This window comes from Lissotriton helveticus, chromosome 4_1, assembly GCF_964261635.1.
Source record: "Lissotriton helveticus chromosome 4_1, aLisHel1.1, whole genome shotgun sequence".
Classification (NCBI taxonomy): Eukaryota; Metazoa; Chordata; class Amphibia; order Caudata; family Salamandridae; genus Lissotriton; species Lissotriton helveticus.
In genome coordinates, this window is record NC_136063.1 from 318,648,636 (window position 1) to 318,666,627 (window position 17,992).

The 17,992-nt window shown below is 42.8% G+C and overlaps 1 protein-coding gene across 4 annotated transcripts in view; it reads left to right on the plus strand.

The window, feature by feature from the left end:
- Positions 1 to 17,992, plus strand: part of SAMD12 (sterile alpha motif domain containing 12) — a 1,473,047-nt gene that overhangs the window by 660,421 nt on the left and 794,634 nt on the right. The gene's annotated exons all lie outside the window — the stretch shown is intronic.

Consider the following 17,992-nt stretch of genomic DNA (forward strand, 5'->3'; position numbering starts at 1 on the left):
TTTCTAGGTCTAACCCTGTTCTATGGGAAAGACCTTGCTTGTCTGGAAAACATGTTCTATTCAGGAAGGACATATCAGTTGAGGATGACGTTAACGTGGACCATGCTCCACACGAACCATTATGTGAAAACGGATAAGGAAAGAGTGGCAGAACTCCCTTCGGTGTCTGGAAAGGGGGGAGTCGACCACACACCCAACAATTAGTGGCATTGCTGGTCTGGTGTGAATAATGTAACATTCTAATAAATGTATTATTACGCATAGCAAGACGATAGGATAGCTCGTGAGGAGGCAGATCACTAAATGTATGCTCTACTGTAGCATTAGAAAACTTATTTACATGTGAAACTGGAAAACATAAATGTAATGCATAACTTGTGCAGGTAACCATTAAACTCACATATAATAGAAAACTTAGAATAATTATACATCTTATAGAGTTTTGACTAACTCTCTCACTGTGGGGGTCTATCTCATACATGTCAGAAACCTGTCTAACCGTTTCACCCGAGAGGGACTTAGACAATTAAACTGGCTGACTTATTTTACTAGACCGGATTTTCTTTTTATATTCCTGCTGCGTAGTTTTCTCTAACAGGGGAGGCTTGAGTTCAGAGTCGGTTTTTAGGCAGTCTTTAGAATTTTGGCAGTCCTTTGCAAATGTTTTTTCTCGTAATCCATGGAATTTCTTGATGTGTGACAGATGGACCCACCCCTTGCGGCCTTCCAACTTCACGGCCGTGCGGGTGGTCAGAAGAATTAGTCGTGGCTCCTTCCAGCGGGGCTCCAATGGACTTGATCGATCAAAGTTCCTGACCAACACGAGGTCGCCTGGAATGACCTCATGCGGTTTCACTTCAGTATTGTCTGGGAATGCAGCGGCAACCTGTGAACGACAAGAGTGTAGGGCAGACATCAAGGAAGCTAGGTAATCTGTCAGCATATTACTGGAAACATCTGTAATACTGCGGGGTCTAGGTGTACCCCACATGTTTGGGGGGCGGCCGAATACGACCTCATACGGAGACAGACCTGATCTGGAATGTGCAACCATTCGCATAAAAAATAATGCAACTGGCAGGGCAACTAGCCAGTCTACACCTTTCTCTTTACATATTTTGGCAATTCGGGTTTTCAGGGTCTGATTATGTCTCTCTACGAGACCGGCTGCTTCAGGATGGCGCACACAATGGAACTTCCACTGGTACCCTAACAGAAGGGAAACATGTTTCATTAACTCAGATGAGAATGGCTGGCCGTTATCAGAATACACGACCCTAGGGAGTCCATAGCGGGGAAAGAATTCACGAACCAACTGCCTGGCAGTGGTCGCGGCTGTGTAATCTGGGACTGGATATGCTTCTGTCCACCTGGACAAAGCGCATACAACTACGAGGACATACTTGAAACCTCGACATCGCTCCATCTGAATATAATCCATCTGGAGGACTTCAAAAGGGTGGTCAGGAGGTTGGAATCCCCCTTGTTCCACCGGGACACTTTTACCTGGATTGAACTGGCAACATATCATACAAGTACGGACTTTCTGCTTGGCTGCAGCTCGTAAATGCTTGTTGAACCAAAGGTTTTGAATACTGTCTAACATAGCTTTTTCTCCTAGATGTGCTGGACTATGTGCGGTATTAATAATGACTTGAACCATAGAGTCGGGGAGAAACCATGTGGCTTTTCCCTTCGTCATCCATCCCTGATCTGTCTGGACCCCTCCTTGTTCAGACCATTTCTTGATTTCTTCGGGAGTGGCATGTAACTGTATGTCTATGACATCTTGTGTAGGGTCCTTAACTGTCATACAAGTAGTCGGATCTGGAGTGAGTGTCTGTGTCGTGTTAACTGGAATGTCTGGGGTCTGAGCTGTAAGCTTGGCTGTTCGATCTGCTAGATCTTTACCTTGGGAAATGATGTCAGTAACTTTCGTATGTGCTTTGCACTTCATGATAGCGATAGCTGTCGGTAAATGTATTGCATCTAACAGGGCTTGAATGAGGAGACCATGCTGAATCTTGGTTCCATGAGAAGTCATGAAACCTCTCTCCTGCCAGAGCACTCCAAAGTCGTGTACGACTCCGAATGCATAACGTGAATCTGTGTATATGTTAACTTTCAGGTTCTTGGCACGTATGCAGGCTTGGGTCAGAGCGACTAGCTCTGCTGCTTGAGCGGACAGGGTGTCAATACGATGTGTTTCTATAACTTCAGTTTCAGTAGTCACTGCATACGCGGCTACTATTTCTCCTGTATTTGTTCTCATACATGAACCATCCACATAAAGTGTCAGGTCAGGATCAGGTAATGCAATGTCTGTCAAGTCTTGTCTTGGCTTTGTCATAGTGTTAACTACTTCCACACAGTCATGTGTGGCAGGATTTGAAGTAACTGACGGTAACAGTGTAGCAGGATTCAGAATGTTGCAGCGTCTAATTTCTATGTGTGGCTGGAACAGTGTCAGTTCATAACCTGTTAAACGTGCAATTGTCAAGTGCTGGGTCTGTGTTCGGTTTAAAAGAACTTCCACAGAATGTGGAACTTGTACTGTCAGGGAGTGTCCTAATACTATGGAATCACTTTGTCTGATAGCTAGAGCTGTAGCTGCAACTGACTTGAGGCACGCAGGCAGAGCCTGGGCTACTGGATCTAATGTGCTCGAAAAATAAGCACAGGGCTTGTACTGTCCGGCTTGATCTTGTGTGAGAACAGATAATGCAGTACCATCACGTTCTGTGACAAAAAGTGTAAAAGGCTTACTGTAGTTCGGTGTAGCTAGAACAGGTGCTTGGCATAAGGCTTTCTTTAATTCATTAAAAACAAGTGTATGTTCCTGGGTCCAAGGGAGGACAGTCGATACGGCTGCCTCCTGTGTCGTTAACTGTATCAGTGGCTTAGCTAGAAATGCATACTGAGGAATCCATAGTCTGCAGTAAGAAGTGAGGCCAATAAAAGCTCCTACCTCCTTCTGTGTCTTGGGCTGTGGAAGACTCGCTATTAACTGGATACGGTCTGGTGTCAACTGCCTACCCCACTTGGACAGTAAGTGGCCTAAGTAGATCACTTGCTGGACACAGAATTGAAGCTTCGAAGGGGACACCTTGTGCCCCTGCTCGGCCAGAAAATACAGGACTGTAAGTGACGCACGCTCGCAGTCACGTTCAGAACGGGCTGTGATCAGTAGATCATCGACATACTGGAGCAGGGCAGTGTCAGTTGGCATGTGAATATTGTCTAGTTGTCTCTTAAGTGCTTGACTATAAATACTAGGACTTTCTGTGAAACCTTGAGGAGCTCGTGTGAATTTATAGCTCCTTCCATTTAAACAAAAACCGAAAAGGTACTGGCTGTCTGGATGAATGGGGACACTGAAAAATGCATTCTTGAGGTCGATAACAGTGAAAAATGTAGCTTCAGAATCAATGGCTGTCAATAGGGAAGAAATATCTGGGACTACTGGATACTGGGGTATGATACATTTATTAAGCTCTCGAAGGTCAATCACTAATCGATATACTGGAGGTGCACTTGGATCAGTACGTTTCATGACTGGAATGATAGGAGAATTACATATATTGGAGTCAGTTTCTACAACCACTCCTTGAGCAATGAGCTCGTCAATAATTTTGGATAAGGCTGCTACAGCCTCAGGTGGCAATCTGTACTGTCTGATTCGTGGCAAAACTATACCTTGTTTGAGAGTCACACGATGGGGTGTGATTTGCATAAAACCTACATCAGTTGGACCTTGTGCCCATAAATGCTGCGGTACATTTAGTAATCTTGGATCAAAATCACGTAATACATAGTGACCTTTGAAGTCTCGTAAAAACAAACGTACTCCTTCTGGAGAACAGCAAATTACTGCTCCTAATTCTTTCAATGTTTTAATGCCTAATAAATTTTCTGGACATGCTTTCGTGAGTAACAAATCAGTAGTTCGGGACAATGGACCAACTTCTAGAGTAACTGGTTTTGAAATTTCATTAACAATCGGTTTTCCTGAAAATCCAAGGGAAACATTTCTAGAGCCTGAGAGCGGAGCCCCTGGAACCTCGTCATGACTGATAGTAGTCCTACTTGCCCCTGTATCAATCAAAAACTTTCTGTCTTTCCCTAATACTTGACTGTGTACATAGGGACCCTCTTGATCTACAGGTATCTCGATGAGAGGCAAGCCTACCCCCCTCTCTAGGCTGTTTCATGAATACTGTTGATACTCTGGATACTCTGTCTGGGAATACTGGTACATCTGCTGTGTAACATGCTGTGTTGCAGCGATAGGCTGCGGTGCTGGAACTGTCTGTTGTGCATTCTGTGGTGACTGAGAAGTCTGTGAAACTTGTTCTTGTCTAGGCGGACGTGGTCTTTCTTTAGTTTTACCAGTAGCTATGTTGTGTTTCAGAACTGCACACTCGTTTATAAAATGACCTGGCTGTTTACAGTAATTGCATGTCCCTTTAACGGGAGCTGCAGGATGACTGGCTTGATTCGGACCCCTCTTCTGACTGTCTTGTGGAACAGATTGGGCAACTAATACTTTCATTTTCGTGTCTTTCATACGTCTTCTTTCATGATCTTGCTCTTCCCTGATTCTGTTCTGGTGATACTGGAGCATCTGTAACATTTGTGACGGGGTATTAGCTTGCCAACTACTTTCGACTTTTAAAACTCGATTTTTAACTTGTGGACTTGAATTCTCGACTAATTTGGTAACAAAAAGATGAGGGTACGATTCACTACCTGTCTTCAGACCACTGTTAATAATAAAACATTTTTCAAATCTAGAATAAAAATCACTAGTGTCTTCATCCTGTTTCTGTTTACATGCTGAGATTGCATCCCAATCTTCCTTTTTCGTGGCTAGTAACCTTGGTAAAACCTGAATCAATAATTCGGGCAATTCTTTACATTTGTCCCCAAGACCGGTACCTGGTACTCGTATATTATCTTCAGCTTCTAGAGCTGTCCAATCAATCTTTTTCTCTCCCACCTCCCATTCTTTTTCCTTGAGTTTTTCATATACCCCGGCGGGCAACAGGACCTTTAGCATTTTAATGATATCAGGATACGTGTATTCTCCCATACGGAGCATGTCTTTTAATTCTCGATGGAACCCTGCTGGATCTTTGTCGTGACAGGGAATTAACTTCTTCATCTCTAAGAGTTCCATCTTTGTAATGGGGGTGTAAACAAATACTCGTTGCATTTCACCACCCGCTGTCCTAACCGGATGTACTTCTCGTAACGGATGCTGTCTATCTATGTAGAATGGTTTACTTCCTGGAGGTGAGACGTGAACAAAATGCGGATTCAGAAACGTTCTATATTTGTGGCGCTGTTCTAGAATGACACTAATTAAATCGGTACCTAAACCTCTCCATCTATACTGGAGTAACTCGTTCAGAACATCATGTAACGGACCTGGATCAGAGTGTTGTCCCTCATACAGTGTAATGAGGTGCTGGATCATATACATACCCACCAGTCGCTGCTCGGCTGGGAGCAGTTTCAGAAACATTTGTGCCACTTTTTCATCTGGAAAAGTGGTAGAATCAGTAGTCCATCGGACTGCTGATCGGGCTAGTTCTTGTTCATGCATGGTACTAAGTTCACTATAACCTATTCGTGATTTCAGAATGTGATCGGTAGCTTGAAATACTTGCTCGAGAGAACCTTGTTCTGGTGCTGGAGGAGGAAAGACTTTCTTGTGTTCTAGGCGTGAATGTCGGTCGGGAAGTCTAGTTTTACCTACATACGCTATTCTGGTGGGATTCTCGTCGTCTACCTCTTCAGTATCAGAGTCGTCTTCTTTCTCGGATACTTGTACTGCTTTACGTTTCTCGTGTAACCTTATTATTTCCTTACGAATTTTCTTGTACATACTCTCTATACTACCTAATGTCTTGTGTCTTCCCTCGGCTATATGATCACTCCACCTTGTCAGGACTTTCATTTCGGTCGGATCTTTATCTGGATAATCTTGTTCCCTTATTAAACAATTAATCAGAAACTTTAATAGCATGAGCTGAGTCTCAGCTTTCCTTTGAGACATGGCTTCGCCAATACTTTCTGGATCTACTCCTGTACGGATGAAACGATATATTCTGTCTAGATCTTCTTTCATATCTGGTAGGGTGTCCAAATACTCGGTTACCCGTCTTACACGTAATGAATATATGACCATATTATCATCGCCTGGGACTGGATCATAACGGCATTCGGTGAGAGCTCGCCTGATGTCTGCAACGGACTGGGGTTTGGGCGTACGCTGTAACGCACGTTCATGTAGCTCAAGTAACGTTACACGTTTGTGTTGCGGCGGGGTTACCGGAGGACTCCCCCCGTGGCCCCTAGACTAGAATCATCGACGGGTATCGTACGGGCTGGCAGAGTGACTGATGTAGCGGGTACTGGTACTGTGGGCTGGACCGGGGGAACTGTAACAGGTGCATTAACTGGACCCACGGGGCCAGCGACTGGAGGAACAGGAATTACATTATTTACAGGAGCTGGCGGAGCAGGATTGGCGTATTCTGGGACTGTATCGTCCAAATAGGACGAGAGAAAAATATCAGCTGCGGTCGGTTTGTGACGTAGCTTAATCGGAACTAATGGCGGCGGGAAATTACTGGATGCTTCCGGGGTTGCTTTCGACAAGCCCTCGGCAAGAAGAGGATACATACCCTTAATAAGGGCATTTCTCTGTCTGTCTGACTGTTCGGCTTTAACTCGTTCACCTATTTCGATTAATTCCCTTTCTTGGGCTTTTTCTGAGGATTCCCTACTTAACTCTGTTTTTCTGATTTCTTTTTCGGTTCTTTTATGAGATTCTTTGCGCCATAACTCGATGGCATCTTTCTGGGACTGTCTGGATTTCTTTTTCCATAATGCTTCTTCTACTCGCATGATGCACTCGGCATCCCATGTACCTGATACAGGCCATCTATATTTCTCTTCTAGATCTTTAGTATACTCGACCCATAAGTCTAGATATAATATGGCACTTATGCCATGCTTATGATACATAAAATGACCTGGACTGTCCCTAGGCGGGACAGGAACTGCTTCTTCGAGCAGACCTTTTCTGGTTTTTAACTGACGTAACTTCGAGAACAGAGGCATGACTTAGACTGGAATCTAGACACAATACAATACACAATAAGCACAATAATAACTTGAAAACAAATCACTCATACCACGACATTGAAAACACATGAAATAACATTTAAAATAACAGTTCGAACAGAATACTACCTGGAATACTGAGAACAGAAACACATGAATTTCTCGAGAACAGAACTTACTGGAATGACTAGATGTACTGCTAAAACAGTACGAAACTTACCGGTCTCATAAAGAGACACGTCAGGACCCGCATCCACCTAGGTGGACACTTCGTGTTGGATCTGTGTACCCAAACCCACGGACCAGAGACAAATTAATTGACCCTGTCTAGATACTACCCCAGCAACGGTACTCACCGGGCAGCAAGAACGGAAGGCCTCGGACTGGACTGGACTGCTACGACGACGGACGGACGAACTTCGGACTTCAGTTACAGGTGGGCCTCTGGATACCTCGGACCTTGGACTCTCGGCTTGGGCTCTGGTCGGGACTCGCCGCGTTCCTCCACCGCCTCGTCTGGATGCTGGACCGCAACCTCCGTCTCCTCCGTGGGCCTGAGGGATACTTGAAGCAGAAATATCTGCACGTGGCCGGTATGGTTCCGTCACGGCTGCAGAGGATCAGGGGGCCTGCGTGGCTTCTCCGGCACGTGGGGAAAGGGCAAGTCCCTATTCGGGCGCCATTATGTGGTAAATAAATAATTAATTACCGGTTCTATTTTTCAGGATACTCTATAAACAGATAGCTCAATAAATAAGAGTCAAGATTCGAGGTAGCTGGAGTTTGCAGGTTTTAATAAAGCATAAAGGACAGGAACAGGACAGCCTGCATGGGAATAGGATGGCAGCTGCCGGGGGCAGGATCTGGGATGACTAGCAACTTTTTAATATGGGTGCACAATATATATAGTTAAACAAAATACATTACATTCAATACAGTAGGCGTAGCAGTAGGCGTGGTTTGTAGCAGTCGCGAAAGATAAGGCATAAAGTGGGTGTAACAAGAGGCGTGTACAGGGCGTATACATAGACATGTGATGTAAACGTAACAGAATATGTCATAAATGGGGCGGAAACATGGAGGGGGCTACCTGAGCAGCTGGGACCTCTAACCTAGTGGTGCGCGCAAACTGGCAATGACGTGTTACCAGGGAGAACTGGGGGCTATGACTTCTGTGCTAGAAGAGGAGACTAAAGTCTGGAGTGTCAGAGCGACATGTACCCAGGCATATCTAGTATCTGATGTTTAGAGAACATGTTGATAGAATCCAAAAGTTATCAGGGCAAAGGCTAATTGATACTAAGACTGGTGCATGCATAATTCTACATGTAGTTCGTGTGCGAGGAATATTCTATGAATATTAATACAGTATTTCTCTTACATGGAGACATAAAGGCTAGACCATGACGGAAACTATTGATGCGATTCAGTAGCTTAGGAATGCAGAGAAGGAGGGCTGGACTGATAACTAGAAACATAACATACTCTTGGCAGACTGGGAGGCAGAGCCAGGCCGGGCCGGGCACTGCGTGGCAAGAAGTAAGCGAAGGGTCAGGGATACAGGTGGGGGCTGTATTGCTCCTCGGAGAGGGTTCAGGAGACAGGAGCTGAATCTGGGTCCGGGCCCTTTTGAGGCCTAGAAACGGGGACATTTACTGAATTAACGTGCACACTGTAAAATGTGGCAACATAGGTTTACATAGGCCTAATATTCGTTGCTTTCACGAGAACTGGAAACTGGCATACTAGAGATGGACACAACTGTAATTGCGTCTTTAATCGATCAGAGAGGAATACATATGCATATTAATCATGCACATATAACATAGGATGGGGAACACGTAGGCACATACGACATGGCAAAATTTACTTTTCCACATAAGGCCAATGGTCACTCAGAGTTTAATGAATATGTCCTTGATATCCAAAATAGAGTTGACGTCACCGAAGGTTTGGATGAGGACTTAAGAACTCTGGTGTATTGAAAGATCCTCAGAGGCAGGACATGTTTAATCTGAATTTTCTACAACACCCTAGTAGTTCAGAATGGTGGCCATTCAATCATGTGGCTAGATTAATTAAGGAATGGTAGGGAAAACCTTTGGAGGAGGAGGCTCGTCATAAAATGCAAGCATAATTCGCTAGACCAGTGGTTGAAAAGAAAGATTTTTCTATTCAGAGTAGGACAATACACCAGAAAGAGTCTACAGCGATCTCTAAAGCAATGCCTGAATACATTACTGGATGTTTTAGGTCATTTAAAAGGCATAGATGTTGATTTAAGCCTTTTTTCTGATTGGAGCCAACAGGAACTTTGTTTATTGGGCAATGCTAATACTGGTCTGATAGCAGAGAGGAGGAAGGCATTTTAATGAGTATGAATCCTAAACTATGAGATGTGGCCTCTAAAGAAAACTCAGAAGAACGTAAAGAGCTATTGTTTGGTCGGGGTCTAGTAAAATCAGTGGGCAAATATCTGGGGTTTTTTCACTGCTCTTAATAATACCCCAATGAATACTAGATGAGTCTTTGCAAAAACCATTATTGGCGGGACTGGCAGGTGAGCATTGACTGTACAGTGGTCACTATATTATTATCAAACCAGAGGAACCAGTATAGGCTTTCAGTCATTCACAAAGTTTTTTCCTCAAAGAGGAAAACTCTGAAGATCATGTGGCGTTAAGGTGAGTTGGAGCCATCCTTTTGTTTTACCTCCAAAAAGGTGGGAGGACGACTGCAGTTGCAATGGCAGAAAATAACTACAGATCCTTACATTTTAGAAACCAAAAGAAGTTTCGAAATAGTTTGTAGAAATTCTGGTTTAGAGAGCAGAACCTAGGGAATTGATTTTGAACAAAGAACACATGCAGTTGGTAGACGAAGCGGTTAGTCAGATTTGCAAAAAGGAGCAATTGAAGAAGTACATGATGTAAGGAAAGGCATCAGGCTAGAAATTTTGGAAACATCTCCCAGAAATATTGTGCTAGAAACAGATGCTAGCAACCTGGACTTGGGTGCTCAGTTGAACAATCAAGAAACAGAAAAAAGATGGTCAAAGGAAGAGTAAGGTTTGCATATAAAGTGTGTAGAGATGATTGTGAGATTGAATGCCTTGAGGAGTTTCAAAGGAATCTACAAAGCAAATTTTAGGTAGTAGTGTTCCCATAGGGAAACGTCCGCACATTTCACTAGACAAAGCAGTAGTATAGCACTAATTTGGCGTGATAAGTATGAATATCCTACTATGTACAGAATACGGGTTCTATCTTCGCCCCAAACACCTACTACCTCAAGGTGTTGTAGGCACAAATCAATGTGCAATTAAATTACATACAAAAAGTTAGGGCTTTTCTCAGCACACCATTAAGTCCCTATTCAGTCATCACTTCTTGGGGTATAGATAAACCCTCTAATGGACAATAGAAACAAATAAATAACACTAATTAGAGAACAAAGATCCAGATAGGTCGATCTTCTTGCTGTTCACCAATCCTTTATTCGCATAAGACTGAATAGGGACTTAATGGTGTGCTGGGAAAAGCCCTAACTTTTTGTATGGAGTTTCAAAGGAACTTCAAAGGAACTTTGAAGAGAAATATAGTTTTGACTTGGCAAAGGAATTAATTTGATTGCAGATTGGAATTTAATGTATAGGATTTTAACAATTGGAGATTGAATTGTTTTTATTTGAAGAGGATTGTTCAGCAGTGGTGACCAGTAGAGGTGGTTTTGTCTGCAATCAAGTTAGGTTTTCAAGTGAAGAATTATTTCAGTTGGAAACAACCCAGTAGTGACACCAGTAAAAGCCTTCCAACACAATTCGAATGTGTTAATGAGGGATGCTTCCCTCAGTTTCCTATAATAGAGGAATTTGTTGAAAGTGAGGTTAGAGAGAGATGCAAAATAATACTAGCAGTGCTGTTCTGGACCTGCCAAGCGTGGTTTCCAGGTGTAATGGGGTTGGCAATAGAGCAATCAATGGTAGGCCAGACAAAGAAGAACGTCCTTTGGTTTGGCTGGGGTGTTGAACCTTTTTCTTTGGAGAATATCAGGGAAAAAAGCAGGAGCACTGGTCTTTCGGGACAGGCTAAGAAGTGATTGCATTAATCTTGGGCTCCTTGAGGTAGTAAAAGATATGAGTGTTTGGAGAGTATGGAGTGGCTGGTGCATGGAGAGGAATGTGGATACTGTGGAGGCTCCTGTCTTGAGGTGATTAATTATTTTAGCATAGCATTTCAAAAGGGTCTTAGTTACAGGACAGTAAATTGTGTACATCAGGAGTTTCAAAAGGTAATTGTTTTGATGAATAGAAATAAAATGGGCAATGATGTTTTGATCTGTATCTAATGTCAAAATTGAGATTTGCCACAGATACCACAGTCTTGAGGGAATGCATTTTGAAGTTTGGAAAAGAAGCAAGACTATGTCTGATAATGTGTTTTATCCTAGTTTGCAGAATTGCTCAAAATTATTTGTTGGGGATTGTATGCACGTATATGGGAATATGATGCTTGAATACACAGCTTGTGGTGTGGATCAGTTTCCGATCTCCGGTATAAAACCTTCAAAGATAGTTTCTACAGCTACTATAGCAAGATGAGTGAACTCTGTGGTGAAAGAGTCCAGTATGGATGTATCTAAATGTAGAAAGAACAATTGATGGACAGAATGCAGAACAATGTCAAACATTCACCCCAGTACAGAGATCTGGGCCTAGATCCACTGTTTTTTGCCCAACAGGCCATTCCAGTTTGGACCCAGCCATATGCAAATCAGTCTTGACCCTGCACCCAGGAACAGGTTCAAGACTGATTTGCATATGGCTGGGTGCAATCTGGGGTGGTGTGGTGAGAAAAAAAATGATGGATTAAACCCAGATCCTTGTGACTGGGGATGCATGTCTGCATTGTCCAGCATTCCGTCCATCAATTGTTTCTTTTGCATATATTGGTATGGACTATTCCCATGAGGCAAAGGGTCAAGACTGATTTGCATATGGCTGGGTCTAGACAGGGGTGGCATGGTGAGGAAAAAAACGATGGATTTAACCCAGATCTCTTGACTGGGGGTGAATGTATCATTTATTCAGCATTCCGTCCATCAATTGTTTGTGTAGCACTATTCATCCTAAGTGGGAATGGTATGCCCAGACGTGGGACCCGTGCTCACTACACAACTGGATTCAAGCTAGCCTGGCTGATGAAGGGTGATGCCCTGAAACCGGTCCCAGCATGCTTGTTTCCGGTCCAGGGAAGACCTGGCTTGGCAGTTCGGGCTGCACTGTTCCCACAAGGAACAGTGTCAAGACTGATTTCCATATGGCTGGGTCCAATCTGGGGTGGTGTGGTGAGCAAAAGAATGATGCATTAAACCTAGATCCTAGTGACTGTGGGTTAATGTCTGCATTGTCCAGCATTCCGTCCATCAATTGTTTCTTTTGCATGTATCTAAAAGTGGAGCACACTCTACTAGAGATGCTATAGCACAGACATTTTTTGGGTGAGGAGGAAATCTGAGTGAGATTCTAAGAGCAGCTGGTTGATATAATGCAAGTTTTATCTATGGCCAGTAGAACCTGTGAACAATGTAGCTATAGAAGGCTTTCAGCGAGCATAATGATAGCTTCAGGTCATATAATGAAATGGCAAATAATTATTAAGAGAGAGTCCAGATTTCGTAAAAGACATAGAGATTAGTGTTAGCCCATCCTTCTAACCCAAGTAGTGGTAAAACAATGGCAAATATAACTAAGAGAAAAAAGGTGGCAAATGTTAGGGGTGCATTTGAAGGTTTAAATAATATGTACAAATTTAAATAAATCATGAGTAGATTTCATGTTTCTTTTTTTCATTTTTAGACAATCTACAATAGGATAATTCATTCGGCTTATATTGACTAAGCGAGCATTCTGTTTTGAAATTCTTTAAAGGTGGCTGTAAGAGTGGAAATAGAAGATTTTTTTGCACAATGCTAGTTCTGTGTCTTTATTGAATTCTAGATTCTTTCTTCAATAATAAGTTGAGAATCACCATTTTCAGGCTGTTTGCGTTTTCACAAAGGTAGGGTCCAAACCAAAGATCATGTATCAAAACATACACAGACTGCCATCTGCAAAGCTCATTCATATGGGCCACAATGCAAGTCACCGTGTAATGACTAATGTTCGAGGCTTCTGCTTTGGGAATCAACACCTGAGTGTTCTGACTGCACAATGTTACATTGCATGGATGAGTCAGTGAGCAATGTGGGCAGCCAGGCTCAAGGTTTGAGGTGAAGGGGGTAGTTGTATTAGTTACTAGCAGGCAGGGAAGGTCCAAGGATTCCAAGGCTAAACAACGCTTGAATAAGCTGCTTTTATAAGTAGATGGAAACACACTCGAAGCTCTGGACCTCTTGAGCTTCATAAGAGAAAACGAGTTTTGAGAAATGGAGTGTGTATTCCGTGAAAGGTCAGAATTATACTTATTTGGATGAATATACGTTCTTTCAGATTTTCAAAATAGAAGACAGGGCTACTTCAGGTTGCAATGTGACATCTTTATTGATGTGTTGTGAAACATGGACAGCCGACACGTGTTTCGCCCCCTATTGGCGATTTGCGCCGGGGCTTTCTCAAGGCTATTTACACAAATGCAGCGAATAATGCAACTGTTTCCATATTGTCAAAATCCCAAAGACAAGAGTTTCAATACTCGTAGAACAATATTCTTCTGTAAATAAATTAGGATTTAACCCACGTACATACCGAACGTCGAGAGCCACGAGCAGGGACCGATCTGCACCTTTCAGCTTTTTGCAAATTTACAGAAGAATATTGTTCTACGAGTATTGAAACTCTTGTCTTTGGGATTTTGACAAGTATTTGAAGTATATTGAAGTATAATTCTGACCTTTCACGGAATACACACTCCTTTTCTCAAAAGGTAGTTGTATTAGTACTCCACATTAGCAGGCACTGTATGTAGGTTGGGGCTCTATTTTGCGTGTGCACTGATTAGCTTGGCAGAAGATGGCATCCATCTTAGATGGCTGAGTCCAGACTAATGTGTATGCAAACGAATGCAGGACTGACCTCCAGTGTACACATGAAACCAAATGTGGCCAGTTCAAGTTAAAGAGCATGTAGCTGCTCATTGTGAGCTGCCCTGTACACTTGAGCTGTGCAGTGTGAAGTTGCACTGAGTCTTTGAGCCCAGATCTGCACATTAAGAGTGCCTATTGGAGACTTTATCTTTATATCATAAGGCTGCACATTTGAGACTCTTCATAGACATTGTGGGGCTGAATTGGTCATTTGAGGTTGTATCCATCCATGGTAAGTGAGTGTTTCGGCATCTGCTCTGCTTTGAAAAGCTGCACTCAGCATTTGAGGCTACATCTGTGCATTGTGACATGAAACTCCAGTGGACATTAATGGCTATACCTGTGCCTTGTGAGGCAACTTTCCTTGTTTGACATTTAATCCCATCGCTGTAAGGCTGCACCCGACAGAGGAGGCTACACTTGAGGTGCGTGAGCTTCAAGCCACACTCATTTATATGAGGTTACATTTGTGTACTGTTACACTGCACGGGGCACTTAATGCTATTCCTACACATTCTGAGGCTGAACTATCATTTGAGGCTGTACCGTGACACTGTGGGGCTGCTTTGGCCAATTAGAATTTAGCCTGAGTGCTGTTAGGCTGCACTGAACTATATCAATACATTGCAAGTCTTCAGTTGGCATTTGGGACAATACCTTTAAATTGCATAAGGTGATCAAGATGATGCCTGTGTGTTGTGAAACAGTACATGACACTTGAGACTATAGCTGTGCATTATCAAGTTGCATTGAGTACATACCTGAGCGTGATAAGCCTATTTTCAGCATTTTTGAGGCGGCACATGGTATATGTGGTTACACTTGAGCACTGCAACCATTGCCTGGGCCTGAGTTGGTTGTGCCTAGCCATTTGGAACACTCACTGGGCATGTTACAGTGTCTGGTCATTGGTGCTGTGCTGGGTATTAAAGCAATGCATGGCCTGTTCGGGTTGTGGTTGTACTTTGAGGGCGTCCTAGAGCATTCAGATTCAAGCCTGGAAATTTGAGAATACATTTAGGTAAATTAGTTTTACCAGAAAATGTAGTGGGTATGCCCCTGACGTATTACGAGGGGCCCTGTAATGTCCTTGTGGCTCCATTGGTATGTCATATGCTGCACCCTGGCTTATATATGTGTGATAAGCAAAATAGAACTTAATGTACTTAAATGTCTGGTTATTTTATTCATCTTGCACTTATTGAAGTCTTATGTACACAAGTGATATTTTCTGTAGTGCCTCCATGGTCAAAGTTTATGAGATAAGAAAGTGTGCCTTTTTCCTATCATTGAGGTCAAACATCTTGGTGAATTTGATATTCGTTACTTTCTATTACATTTTCAAATTTACAATTCACTTCAAAGATTATATATTTTTTAGAATTGTCAGAAATCACATTCAAAACTGAACAGAATCTCTTTCCTCCGAATACTTGCCTATGTTCTAATATTTAGCATGAACAACTAACTATTTCTTTAAACCTTAAGGCCCAAAAAGACAAACCTAATACCTTACAGAATGGTTCACCCAGAAAAAAACACAATGTTCTTTTTAGCACAAAACCACGATCCCACAAGTATTAATTCAGCCCGAGCTCTTGCCGCTAAAAGCATGTGTCCTTCTGGAATCGGCTGAGTGTCCCCTGTAGTTTTAAGATAATTGGTAAAATCTATTACACAATGCTGTTCAATTATGTCTCAGTAAGTGAATCAGCCCTCGTTATATGCCAGAACATGCAGCCCTGCTCTTTACTTTCTCGCTTTTCGCTTGTCCCAAGATACTCCATGGTAACTGCCAGTCACACTCCCAAACCATGCAATCCATATTACACCATTAAGTCACACAAACATTGATTGGGGCTGACAGCGAGAGGCTAGGGTGGGAAAGAAAAGGGCTAAAGCGTGATTCAGAGAAACATTGCAGAAATTGCACACTGCATAGGACTGATTTAACAGAGCATTAGTTTCCGAAAATTATTCATTAACAACAAGTGCTTTTGGAAGTATCTATTTTCAAAAAGGGTAGCTTACTTAATACTGGTAAAAAACAGATAATCTCATGTCCAAAAATATGTTGAAAATGTTATAATGCATTACATAGCCCACGCGGTCTTTAATTCGAATTAAATACAGCAAGGATTCGCAAGTTTCGTTGGACTCCTAAGGGAATCCAGATCAGATAGAGAATATATCACTAGTGGAGCGGCCTACCCTTGCCTCAATTACTATGCCTTTGAACTCCTCCTCAAACGTCCTGAACTTCATAGTTCCAGTACAGTCTGCAGTGATCAGCATGAGGCTCCCAGGGACATCAACAAGTTACCGCACTGTGTAGAAAAAACCATCATAGAGAATTGTAGATGAGTGACTGTAGCAGCATCCACTCTAAGCACATTGTGTTCTCTGGTGTGTTCAACTCGATCTTATGCTGGCGGTACAAGCATGGAGTCTGGCCTACATGTAAAGAGCGTGAGAGTGTGCAGGGAACGGGTGGAAAAACCGATTGACCAGGATGTGCTTCTACAAGCCTGCTTAAAATATATTACAAACATATTGTAATTCCATGTTGATTGTGGCTGTCTTCAATTGTGTGTAACTTTACAATGTAGCTTAAAGTTTAGGGAGGTGCACCGCCTTATGCTCTATTACGTCTTTTTTCGTGCTCGAGGGTAACACTCCCCTCCAGGAGTGTAAACGAATAATTCAATGTGTAGCAGACCTATTGATCACTGTGCCAAGGGTGAGAGGCCTATGGATCAATAGGTCTGCTACACATTGAAGTAACTTTACAATGTAACATTGGCGAGGGGCAGTGGAAGTCCAGGTCCATGGAAGTGCTGCAGGATTCAGCTTTAAGCTTCAGTGTGACTCATTAGAAAGCAGGAGGAAGTTGGGTGCAGACTGAGAAAGAAGGAATTCGAGGGATCTTTCCCTTAAAAAAAGAATTATCAAGGCAGAGCTCCTGCTTATTTTGTTGTGTGACACACGAGGCTGCTTGTGGGGATGCATATGAACATGGGTGTTCGGACTCTTCTCGGCTAACATCCCTATGTCTCACATTTCTGTGTCTGTGTCATTGACGTCACCATGTGATCACATGAGGTAAGAGCAGAGGGCTTCTGCTGCATGCTATTGCTGCAGCAGCCAGCTCCAACTATGTAATTCTAAAACGTGTCTGGCAATAGAGCTTATTTGCTCTAGATGTCATAAAAAGGGGCATTGAAGCAGATGATGTTGACTGTGAGGTGAGTTCAGAGCAAGACCCTAACCTTGTTTTGAGTGTGGGTAGAAGAAGTGAGATAAAAAAATCCTTCTTGTGAAATCCAAATAGATGGGAAACTTTTCACGGTGCTTGTGGACTCCTGTGTATGGTACACCATTCTGGGGAAGGTTGTGGTGGATACATTGCAAGACAGGAAAATGTATCCTCCAGATGTGTGTCCAGGAGGTTACACTGGACAAAATATTAATTTGTTCAGGTATGTTTTGTGCAAGGTTGGACCTAGCTGGTAGGCATACACAAGGAAAATGTTATATTGCTGAAAGGAGACAGTCCTTTTTGGGTTGGTCCCATAAGGAGGAGATGGGAATTTCATTGGATTGCTGAGCTTCTTACATAATAATCAGTAAGGAGTCAAATGAAATACAGGACCAAGAGGGAGATGATGTATGTTGTTCCGAAGTGTTTGAACAGGAGTGAAGTTCCAAGTATAGTTTAGTCTTCAGCGAAGTGATAGATGGGTTCAAGCATCACATGATATTGAAGGATGAAGCT